We start from the raw sequence: 12,488 nt of genomic DNA on the forward strand, positions 1-12,488 counted from the left end.
GACCGTTAGATCATAGAAACTAAAATAGACAAAGAAGGATCTTCCCCCTAGAGTCATACCCTGAATTTAGACTTGTAGCCTTCTTAAAATAAATGCTTAGCAAAATATTTTAAAATTAAATTTTCAAATATTTTCTGAGAAAATAAATTTGAAAAATCAAAATTTCAGATATCTGTTTGACAAAATAAATTCTCAAAGAAAAAACTACTTGGAAAATGATTTTTTAAAGTCACTCCCTTGTGGTATTTATGATCCAGCAACACCAGTGAACCAAGACCAAACCCACACATCTGCTAAGAACATCCACACACCACTTTACTTGAACTCACTGCTTCGCTTCACCGTGCTGGGGACCCAGGACAACATGGTGACTTGCATACAAGCCAGTTGGTAGGTGCTTTCTACATTGTATTCACCTAAATAGCATCCACGTCTAAATGAAGCAGCCCACAGCAAAGTCTCCTGGATAAGCAAAACCATCATTCTTTGGTACATTAAAATGGTATTTATCAACACAAAGAAGAATGAACACAAATTTGCACAGAAAAAGCAACTCATTTAGGACAAAAATGATGGTGTGAAATAAAAAGATTTATTGTGTGACTAAGATGAAAATTAAATTCCTGTTAAAATATTTATGTAGATGTGGCTGAAACATTCGGCTGAGAGATCAATCAGGACAGTCGTTGGCATTTCACAGACACAGCTCCTCTGTTCTTCGGCTGCAGATTGAAAGCTTTACAAGGTGCAAATGGCAGTGAGGTTCCCAGGACAGCCTCTGCAGACTACTTTCCCTCCGCAGGTGGTAAGAATTTGCATCCATATTTCAAATATACTTCTATCTCATTACTGGCTTCTTATTTCTTCATGATTTATAGCTCTATAAAATTCCAGCTAGTGCAATGGGGAACTGGATTTCAAAAAGGCAAATTCTGCATAATATGAACATTTATCACTTGCTTCTTTTCCCCCTCTTTAATTCCATCTCCAGGGTATGGGGGAGAAGGACACGTAGCACTTAAAGTGGGGTGTACTTTTCTTAAAATAATGCCATTTGAAAGCATTCAACATTAGGAATATTATTTGAAATGACACTTTCTTTTAAGTGGCAAGACTATTCGCACGTACCTATGTGATCTCTAAATAATACAGGTACATTGGAAAGGAAACTCCTTCAGCAGCTGTTCATTTGTAGGAGTCTTAATCATTTTAAACTTAGAAAGTGCTTTTTGTAATAAGTCTGAACATAATGAATCTATTTGGTATTCATGCAGATGTCACAAGCAATTTCCAAGTTGTTACACTATAATTCTGTGCTACTTAATAGATATTAGGGTGTCAGCAGTTGTGTCACTGCAGATAAGACGCTTTCACAGTGCCTGTGTCAAATTCACCTGGTACTGGTGTTTAGAATTTAGCTAAAGTAAAATTACATGCTTGCAAAACCTGACAGGTTCTGGGATTTAGAAGCATTTCCCAGGGACAAAAAAAGGGAGCAAGTAATAGTGAAATCAAAAGCAGCAGGGAGGTGTGCAGGCAAAGTAGTCTAACACTACTAAGATTAAACTTATATACATAAATTTTTAATTTATATGGTAAATTAAAGAATATAAATCCATATATTTCTCTGCAGGTCTTCTCCTTTCAGTATTCCATTCCAGCAGAGTTTTAACCATCAAGAGAACATGTATAGAGCATATACCAGGTACCAAAGTGAATATGATATTTTAAACACCAACCAGTGTTTTCAATACATTTCTATGGAATTTAATGTTGTCATTTGAGTCAAAATGTAATTGGAACATTTAATGAGCACCTATTACATATTTGAATTTTGCAGGGCTAGGAAGCGATTTGTCCAAGTATACACAATGGTCTGTCTGAATTAGAACTGCTCCAGTGCATCTGAAAACAGACGACAGGATATATTTTAGATACTCGGAAAACATTTCTTAAAATTTGTTAGACAGAAGACCGAAATCAACCAGCCTCAATGACAAAGGGGGCGTATGGTTCACACAGGCCCTGAGCAGAAGGGATTTGATCCAATGGCTCAGTGACATCTCCACCAAAGGAGCTGTGTTCTTTCTTTCGTGCTCTGTCTCCCAGGACATCACTTCATTCAGGATGGTTGCCAGCAATGATGATTGCTCATTCCCATGCAGCAGAGGAAAGAACATCTCTTTGGAGTTCACACAGAAGAATAAGAAATCTTCCCTCTCAGAGCCCACAGAATACGTCTCTAAGTCACAATGCCAAAAACGGAGTCATGCGCAATATTTAATTCAAATCTTGTCCAGAAAAATTACATACTTAAACTGAGTAGGCTAAGGTAAACAGGCCCAAATTCTATCCCTGGATGTGGGCCTTCAAACCTATTAAAAGAGAACAATTGTTCTGTCAGAGGCCCTACAAGCCATGCAAGGGGCCTTGCTGGTGCTGATGGGTAAGTAAGTATTGGATTATTAACCACTGAGACAGTGGTTCAAACCCACTAGCTACTCTGCAGGAGAAAGATGAGGTTGTCTGCTCCCATGAAAGTCTAGAGCCCCAGAAACCTTCTACAGGGTTGTTATGAGTCAGAATGGACCACATGACAATAAGATTTGACTAGAAATGTAAAGGAGCTGAGTGGGGTACGGGTTAGCACACTCAGCATCTTCCAAAATTTAGAGTTATATTAGACCAGGTTCTCTAGAGAAACAAAACCAGAATACTAATAATTTTATATATATTTATATAGATATATAACATAAGAAATAAACAGTCAATTAATCTATAAAGCAGTACAAATGGCTCAGTGCAATTCACTCCCGTGAGATAGCTGTGAGACAATGGCAGTCCTTCAAGTCTTGAGGGCTGCCAGTTCATCCTCTGTAGAGCAATTCAGGCTATGCCAGCACAGGCAGCAAATAGCAAGGCAGGTCACCAACCGTCAACCAGATGACAGGGTCCGACAGTCCCCAGCTCAAGAGATGTACATTCCAACTCTGTGGTGAAGCAGGTCTTAAAAGAACCTCAATTTACTGTGACACAGTCCACATGTTAGGTGTCCCACAGGTAGTGTAGCTTGCAAATTGAGGCACAGAACAAACAAGGCAGCCACACACTGGTCCAATGATCAAAGAACAAGAGACAAGAAAGGTGAGACTCACCGAGCCATTTATCTCTCCGCCCTTCAATTAATCCCACATGTGTTCATTGGCCAGGTTGGCACAATAAACATTAACTATCTCAAGAGGTCTGAGTCCAGTGAGCAGCCTCCGAAATGTAAAGGTCTGAGCCCACCCAGAGGCACCTTAGAAGAAAGGCCCAGTGGTCTACTTCTGAAAAACCAGCCACGGAAACCCCAGGGAGCACAAATCTCCTCTGAAGACATGATGTCATCAAAGGTCACGAGTCTACTCGATGGAAACTGCTGGTATTAGAGATGGGCAGCAGGACATGGAGGCTGGTAGGCCATAAAAAGTCATGAGCTCTGAGCAGCGGGCACTTTCAAGCCACAATTTTGTTTGTTGCACAGAGCAACTAATCTTACAAACATTAAAGACTCCAAATTTCTGAGGCAAAAAAGAATTGAGAAGCATTTAAGACCTCACTGTGATATGAAGAGTGGTAGAAGGCTGGGAATAGAGAGGATTTAAAATTTGAACGATATGGATTAATAGTCTTCATTATGAGGTTTCAAGTTATTTTCCGTTTTGTCAGAAATATTTCTATCAAAATATAGAGATAGCTTTGCAGACACTTTTTTTTTAGGCAGAAGCTAAGTACCTGTTTATAAGTATAAAACTAGTAGCAGGACTTTATTTTTCTTAGTAAGAGAGGTTTTTCACAATGTTAATGCTGCCTTCAATAATCTTAAGATATCAAAGCCAATAAACCAGCCTCATTGCTATTGAATCTGTTGCTTGTCCTATAAGATTAAAATGCTGTAAATCCAAACAATCATCCCACCACATGTTGGACCATCAGATTTATTTTAACAGCTGATTCTTAAGCAGGACTCAACTTCTGAAGATGCAGTAGGGAAAGTGGCAGACTCCCACTGCTGGTCTATAAGTTCTATTGAGATATGAGATTTTGTTTCATTTTCCCTTCTTATCTGTAAACCCTCAGAGTAATACCAAAGACAAACTAGGGGTCTTAGGTGTTTGAGACAAATGTGAATAAATCAATGGAAAGTAAATAATTCAAAGCCCAAATCTCATCATTCTAGGAAAAGTTTGATAAATGTTAATGGTGAGAAATAGAGGTCCTGGGTCCACAGCTTTTGAATAACTTGTGAGGTCTCGTCTCGCCAAAGGAGGACCATTTTTGTTAGTGGATCTCAGGAAGTGATTTTAAAGAAGCAGAGTCCAGGTGTGTGTTCTGTGTCCTCAGGTTATTCCAGAGAATCAACTACAATATCCCTCTACTTGGACCAGAGGTTAGGCCTAACTCCGGTCACAGAAAGTCACATTTAAAAGCTGGACTTTCTAGGCAAATTGAATACAGTTACTCTAGTCTTAATGGAAATGTCACTGTGTTAGGCAGGGATCTCTAGCGAAACAAGACCAAGACACATATAACAGTTAATTAGTCCACACAGAAGTACAGTGGGTTCAGTTCAATTCACTTCTGTAGAACAGTTAATATACTGGAAGTCCTTCAACTCACCAGGGCTGCCGGGTCCAAGGTCAAGGAAGCAGACAGCACAGTCTTCCGTGGGGCAAGGCAAGCAGAGTCTGCCCAAGGCAACAAGCAGCAGGGTAGGTCACCACCAGTCAGTAGCTTGGGAGCTTAGTCAAAGAGTTCTTAATGGGATATCTAACTAGAGACAGGATCCACAGGCTGGCCTGGTCCACAGGTGGTTTAGCTCACAGGCTGAGGCAGAGAACTTAGCTACAGCAGCTGCCTGAAGGCTTCAGCATGCTCTGAGCACCAGAGAGCAAGAGAGTCAGGGGCAGGCCTTGCTGAGCCAGTTTTCTCTTTGGCCTCCATTTAAATTGCTGCCTGATTGACCCCACATGTTTCTATTGGCCCAGTTGGCACAATAAACCTAACTCTCACAGTCACGTAGGCATAAGGAATACAGCCATTCTTCAAAATATTCCCTAGTTGAATGTCAATCACACAACAATATTTTGAACAAAAATGTTACCACTTAAATCGCAACTCCTGAATCAGCCTTATATTTAAGACCTGACGGCTTTGTCGTTACGAGAGTTTTCCAGCAAACAGTTTGTTTTAGGATTGCTTATACAGACACAGTATATTCTTCATGATCATGCTTTTTACCTTCAAATGTGTACAGACACAATCAATACACTCTCATGTGTAGTGTTCTAGCCTGTTCATTTTACTGGCAGCATAGTGTTCTGTCTGTCTTTACTATTTGTTTCTCATTCTGCGAGATTATCAATAATTGGAGTTTCCCAATTTGGAATGTCTCCAAATCATCTCCTATTAACATTATCATATATCATCCTCATGCTCTCAGGTTTCTCCCAGGAGCAGAATTAGAAGTGGGATGCTAGGGTGTCGTTCCAGCTGCCTTGGACTTTAACAGGTGGTGCACGTCAGAAAGCAGATGCTGATGCAGAGATCTACACGCAGGCGGTTGCCTGGGAAGCACTTGCAGACCAACAACCTGCGCAACAGGGGCCTGGAGAAAGATGGATTAAATGAAGGCTTCAACCCCTGCTATGGAGAACCTTGAAGCTGGAATAATGTCTAAACATTATTACAATTTGAGACATGGGGGTCAAGCCAATATAGACCCATCCACGAGATATTAGATGCAAACTTCTCTCGAGAAGGAGAAAAGGCATAATGTGAAATGTGTCCGCTCACATGAGGCCGAGGTGAGGGAATGCCTGCAGAATGTAGATATCTCGGCAGGTCCCTTTGTAGAGCCCTGTGGAGGGGTTCTACTCCCTTAAAATCCTCTCTCTTCCACTCCTCACTTCAAACAAGGTTTCCTCTGAAAGACGAGAAAAGCAAAGAGTTTACAAACAGTGACAGGACATTTCTGATATGGGGACACAAGGGGAGGAGTTTCCCCTATTTGTAGAGAAGTTTAGGAACAAAGTAAAGACAAGCTCCCAGGAGGCTTCTCCAACAAGGTAGAAGACTTATTACAAATGATGAGAATTCACTTTAAAACATTATTTTAGTATTCATTGTCTGTATAGCCTCATGTTTTACTACCCAACTGCCCCTCTTACTCAAGGATAAACTACTTATTATAAGAAGCCTGGGCGGAAGAGGCAGTTTGCTCTCAACTGCTACCATGGGAAAAGGGGGCTCTAGAAATGCTTCTGAAAAGATCAAAACCAAGAAAACCCGATGGAAGATTTCTCTTCTGTTGCACACAACCCCCTGAGGCAGGCTGACTGGACAGCGAGTAACAACAGTAAACTCCCCCGCCTCCATTGATAGACACCTCCATTGCTTTCAGCATGCGTATCCCTGCAGGAGTGGGCTCTGTTGGTACTAGATTTTGCTTTGATTTCCCCTTCACACCTGTCATCACAAGAAAATTATTTGGAACCTACACGTCTTGTAGAGTAATAACAGGAAAGCCTTTGGCATTTGGGAAGAGACATCTGATCTTAAAAGGGTTTAAAAAAAAGAACCCTGAACTGTGGAAGTAACGAAGGACAATCCCTTTACACTATTACTTTATATTTTGGTGATTTTCCACCCTAGACACTGTTTTTATGTGACACGGAAGCCCCATCTGCCCTTGAGAGGATCAAAGAGAATGGTGCGATTGATAATTGTTATCATGCTACAAAAGCAGAGATTATTTATTCATAGAATTTTCCAAATTGATATTTTAGTAAATGTATCTAAGTGCCTATTCCCAAGTACGTTTTAAATTGAGAAGTCATTGTACCTCTGAAAGTCTCAGAATCCTGCATTGGGGTTTATCAGAAACTGATATTATTTCCCTTACATTATTTCCCAATTAAGAAAGAATTGTCTTAAGACTTATCTTAAGTCAGATAACTTGTCTAGGATCACAGAGCAAGTCAATGGCAAGATCCTGATCTATTAATTCTTGTCAGGTTGAGTTATGTGAGGTACTGTCCACATGATAACGGTTGAATAGACAGAAGTCAGTTATTTGCTGGTAGATTTTCACAGGGTGTCACCAATGACCTTTACAGGGTTGATTGAGTCTACGACATCTCCAAACCCAATAAGAAAAGGTTGCTAGTGAATTAAAGTTTGTCTTACAGTTTCTTCCTCATCCTAAACAACACCTTCAATTAATTCAGGAGAACACCACATTTTCAAATATATTAAACTGGTTAGCATAAATATTTTAGCAACATTTTAAAATTTTCCCTAGCAAAGAGTGAGCGAGAAATGTGGCCATCCTGTATTTCATAATTCATGAAAATGCCCATAATCACTACATTTGCTTAAGATTGAATACTTTCAAACTTGAAAGTTAAGGTGATCTTTTTTCAGTATCAAAGCAGTAGATGACCAATGGTGTGTTGTAATAACTCTATCAGTATTAAGTGGTATTAAATAAAATAATTAAATCTAGTGGTAATGAAAAAAGTAAATAAATAAGGCAATCTTTATAACAACACCCCTCAGAAGTAATTGCTTCAAATTGCTGGATATCTTTTCAGGCTTTTGCTATGAATTTACACACATATATAAAAATTAAAACAAGCCCACGAGAGCCAAGTTATGACTATGAATATATGCAATCTGAGTTTAGAGAACATCTCCAGCATGTATTTGACACATTAAACACTAATTACCCCAACCGAATGAGCTGTGGGGCAACATCAAATACGCCATTAGTGAAGAAAGCAAAATGTCATTTGAAAGACCGAAAGAGAGAAAAAGGGAGTATATATAAGAGAAGGCTCTGAAACTTGATCTTGGATTTAGAGCAGCTGAAGCAAATAGAAGGAACAATGAAGTAAAAAAGCTGAGCAAAATTTCCAAAAGGCAACTTGAGAAGACAAAGGAAAGCATAAAAAAATGTGCCACAACTTGGGGTTAGAAAACCAAAAGAACTGAGCACTTGGAACCAAAAGAACTGAGCACTTGGAACCAAAAGAACTGAGCACTTGGAACCAAAAGAACTGAGCACTTGGAACCAAAAGAACTGAGCACTTGGAACCAAAAGAACTGAGCACTTGGAACCAAAAGAATCAGTAGAACTGTCAAGCTGAAAGGACTGAAGGAAAACAGTTCATGCTTCATGTTACACATGAAGGATTCTGAGTAAAATATTGAATGATTAAGAAAATATTAATAGAAGCAGAAAGGAATCAAGTGCCTGTATCAAACAGCCCACATTCCACCATTTTAAGAGGCACCATGTGATACAAATCCACTTACATTAAAAGAAGTCCAAGATGTACTGTAGGCATTAGTGAAAAAAGAAGGTTCCAAGATTTGATGAAACACTCACTTGAATGTTTAAAAAAAAAACGAGTGCAGCCCCAGTGCACTCTCTAATGTCTGCCAAATAATTTGGAAGATAGCTGCCTAGCTAACCAACTGGACAAGATCCATATTTGTGTCAATTTTGGAGAAAGGTGACCCCATCCATTAAGGTGAACCGACTGCCATGAAATTGATTCAAACTCATAGCAAAAAGATTCAGGAAGTATCAAACAATGCCATTAATGTGACATGCAATGGAACATTTACTGAAGAAAATTCATGACTGGAACTGCCAAAAATTCATAAGAAGATAGAATCGTTGATGTCAGATGGATCTAGGCTGATATTCTGAAAAGAATATGAGAAATGTGTGTTTTTTGGTTTTGACTGTGTAGGTCATAACAAAGTGTGGGTAACATTACAAAGAATGGGAATTCTAGAATATGGAGTCTGTGCATGGACCGATAGGAAGTCTTTTACTCAGACCAGGGGGGTATTGCATAAGTTAAAAGCAGGAAAGGGTGTTTTTTAAACATATTTATTCAAACCGCATACTGAGAAAATAATGTGGTAAACTATACTATATGAAGAAGATTGGAGGAAGAATCTTCTATAACACGTGATGGGCAATAACATCAACTTGCTTGCTGAAAATGAAGAGAACTTGAAGCAGTTATTGATGACAATCAGATTCCGAAATTCAGTATGAATCAGAACTCAACGTAAGAAAACAAAAATCCTCACAGCTGGAGCCATAAACAGCATCATGATAAACGGAGAAAAGATGAACCTTGTCAGGGAAATTATTTTACTGGGACCCCACATGAATGCTGATGGAAGTGGCAGTCAAGACAGGGAACAATGGATTGCATGAGGCAAATCTATACAAGGTAACTTTAAAGCATTGAAGAGTAAAGATGTCAATTCGAGGACTCAGGTATGACTATCCAACACTGGTATTTTCAATCGCCTCATATGAAATCTGGGCAATGAATTAGCAGACAGGATGTATTTGAATTATGGACTTGGTGAAGAACATAGAAAGTACTGTGGACGGCCAGAAAACTAACATACAGGTCTTGGATAAATTATAGGCAGAATGTTCCTTAAACGTGAGGATGGGGGGACTTCATATCATGTGCTTGGGACATGTTATTAGGGGAGTCTCTGGAAAAAAGAGGAATGCTTGGTAAAGCAGAGACAAAGCCAAACTCGCTGCCATTGATTAGATGCCCACTCACAGGGACCCTATAGCACGGAGCAGACCTGCCTCTGTGGGTTTTTGAGAGGATCCATAAAAAGTAAGTAGACAAGATGGGTTAATGGACTCAAATAGTAAAATAATGGGCTCAAATGTAAAAAATTTGAGGATGGAGCAAGATAGGAAAGTGTTTTGTTGTTTATGTAAGGCTGCTGTGAGTTGGAATCAGCTCAACACTCGACCAGGAGGATGGTGCAAGACCGGGCAGTACTTTGTTGCATTGCACATGGGGTTACCAGGAGTCAGTTGAACTCAATGACAGCTAACAATAACAACTAAGACAGGGGCGCTTCAACAACTTTGTAGAAAAATTACATAAACTTTTAGTTCTTTCATGGGCTTTTTGAAGCCGCCTTGTATCTGCATACTACACAAAAATAAGACTATACACAGTTTAGTTTTCATTGGCTGAGTTTGAGAATTAGAAAGTTAATAACAATAGCTCTATGTTTAGACTGAAATGCTTCATATTCTCAGATGAACAATGTGCCCAACTCCCAGCCCCTTGAGATACTGTGACTGGGGTTCTTGCAGGAGCCTCTAGGTCCTGAACTATTAATGACTACAACTCAGATCCCATACACAAGTTAATAAACTTAATCAAGTATAGGGTCCTCAGTCAGTAATTTCTAAGTAAGTTTCTTTATTCATAACAACGATTTCTAATTGAGGATTTGGTGATAAACACCGTCATATGGAAACCCCACATGGCAAAGACTAAAAACCAAAGTTCTCAGAGTCACGCTACCAGATGGATCTGTAAGTCGTCTCCATTCTGATCCAGAGACATTTTTACTACCACTGTTACCTCCCATGGGGGAAGTCACTCGTGATACTCTGCTTATTCCTCACACTGGACACCAGGCTCCAAAGGAGGTGCTTAAAGGAACCCTGTAACTCATACAGCTCACTGAATTCTTAGATACACATCAAGAGGAACGACCTTTTTAACTACTTGAATTCTCCAACTGCAAAGGATATGACGTATAATAAGATTTCACATAAATTTTTTAAGGGCCACAGATTGCTCTGGTGGAGACCTTAAGCTCACAGAAAATTGTCAGAGAATGGTAATGAGGAGCAAACCTTTGGCTTTCGTTTACATTAGTTTTGCATTTTAAAGGTTACCACCTATTTCCATGCCAAGTCTACAATAGTGTTTCTCAAACTTTTTCATTATTATTCCCACAAGCATCATATTTGGTTCACTTTCTCAAGAAGTATTAATATTTCATATATAGTGCATAAGTACTGAATACATATGTGTGCTTTATACCAAAAAGAAAAAAATGTTAGTTCCCCTGGCCCCCCCATACTAAAAAAAAAAAATGCCTTGCCTCTTTAGAAGGAATATTTTCCACTCTGTAAATGCATGCTCTGAACAAAACGGGGGAATAAATAAGAAACAGTACTGCTGCAAAATCATAGAAACCTTTATTCAAGAAAAATATTGAAATATGAACCTACTGCTTCTCTATACCTTATCCATCTAGGTCTAAACACTTCTAAAGGGGGTGTTTCTGTCTCTGAAAGCAGTTTGGGCAGCCTCAAGAACTCCAAATTTTATTATTTTCAGTGTTCTTTGAGTTTGGGGAACAAAAAAGAAGTCTGAAAGTTGGAGATCAGGGCCTTGTGGTGACTGGTGTAAGGTCACTCAAAGAAATTCCCAAAGGACAGTACTTGCTACCTCCAAAGAATGAACAAGTACATTATGGTGAAAAAAATTAAAATCTCTGCACAAAGTTCTTGATCTTTTTCTCACTTATAAATTTTTTTAATTTTCTTAAAATTTCATAAAAAGAAACCACCATTATCATCCTGTGTTCTTTGAGAATATTTATCCTTTTAATCTAAATGTATGTAAATGATCTTTTTGGAATGCTACAAACTTGTCACCACAACCTTCTGAGCTGACCTTGAATTTAACTGACCCAATTGATCCCCTTGGAAAGCACAGTTTTAATTTGACTCTGCCCTGTGCCTTTATTTGATAAGTTCAAGATTCACCCCTCTCTATGGTTTGTTTCATAGGATCTTTTTCTTTAGATTCAATCTTGCTTAAACGACTAGTATACAAAGCAGGTCATTGAGCCACATCATCTTTCCACAACACTTTCCAGCCTTCATTAAGGTGAACGCTTGTTAAGCCACGATTGAACATGTTGAACCACATGCGATCCCAACTTCATTAACTGCCGCAGCAATGGCAATTTTATTGTTTTCTACAAAGTTCTGGCCTTCAATCACAGGGGTTTTTTTCTGTTGTTTTTAAAAAATCATTTTATTGGGAGCGCTTCAAGATAGCAGAGCATTCCACAGTTAAATCAGATTGAGTGGTATTTTACAATTGCCACCACAATCAGTTTCAAAATGGTTTCTTTCTTTTTGAATGACTTGATATCATCTCCCTATATCTCCTCCCTACCCACATTACACGGCCCCCCACCCTTTCTGCACTCATTTGCGGTTGACAGTTTTCCTTCTTTGGGATCAGTTTTGAGGTCTTCCCTATCTCTTAACACTGTTTGGTTTACGTAAAAATTGTTATGTGGGGTAGCATTCCAACACACTTGCCATAAAGCTTCAATGATTTAGGAAGGTGATAATCTAAATTATGTTAAATATTTTATATTGGATTTGATGGAGAAAGACTGGAATTTCTAATCCCATAAACAGTTACAGTCTCTGAAAAACACAGGGGTCCCTAAGAATCAAAATGAACCCCATGGCCGTGAGTACGCTTGGACTAGATTTATTTCAATGGCACAAATGTATCCTTTGGGGGGGAAGGCACCCTGAAGAGATTGCTAGTGTTAGATGC

Source organism: Tenrec ecaudatus, chromosome 4 (genome assembly GCF_050624435.1).
Source record: "Tenrec ecaudatus isolate mTenEca1 chromosome 4, mTenEca1.hap1, whole genome shotgun sequence".
NCBI lineage: Eukaryota > Metazoa > Chordata > Mammalia > Afrosoricida > Tenrecidae > Tenrec > Tenrec ecaudatus.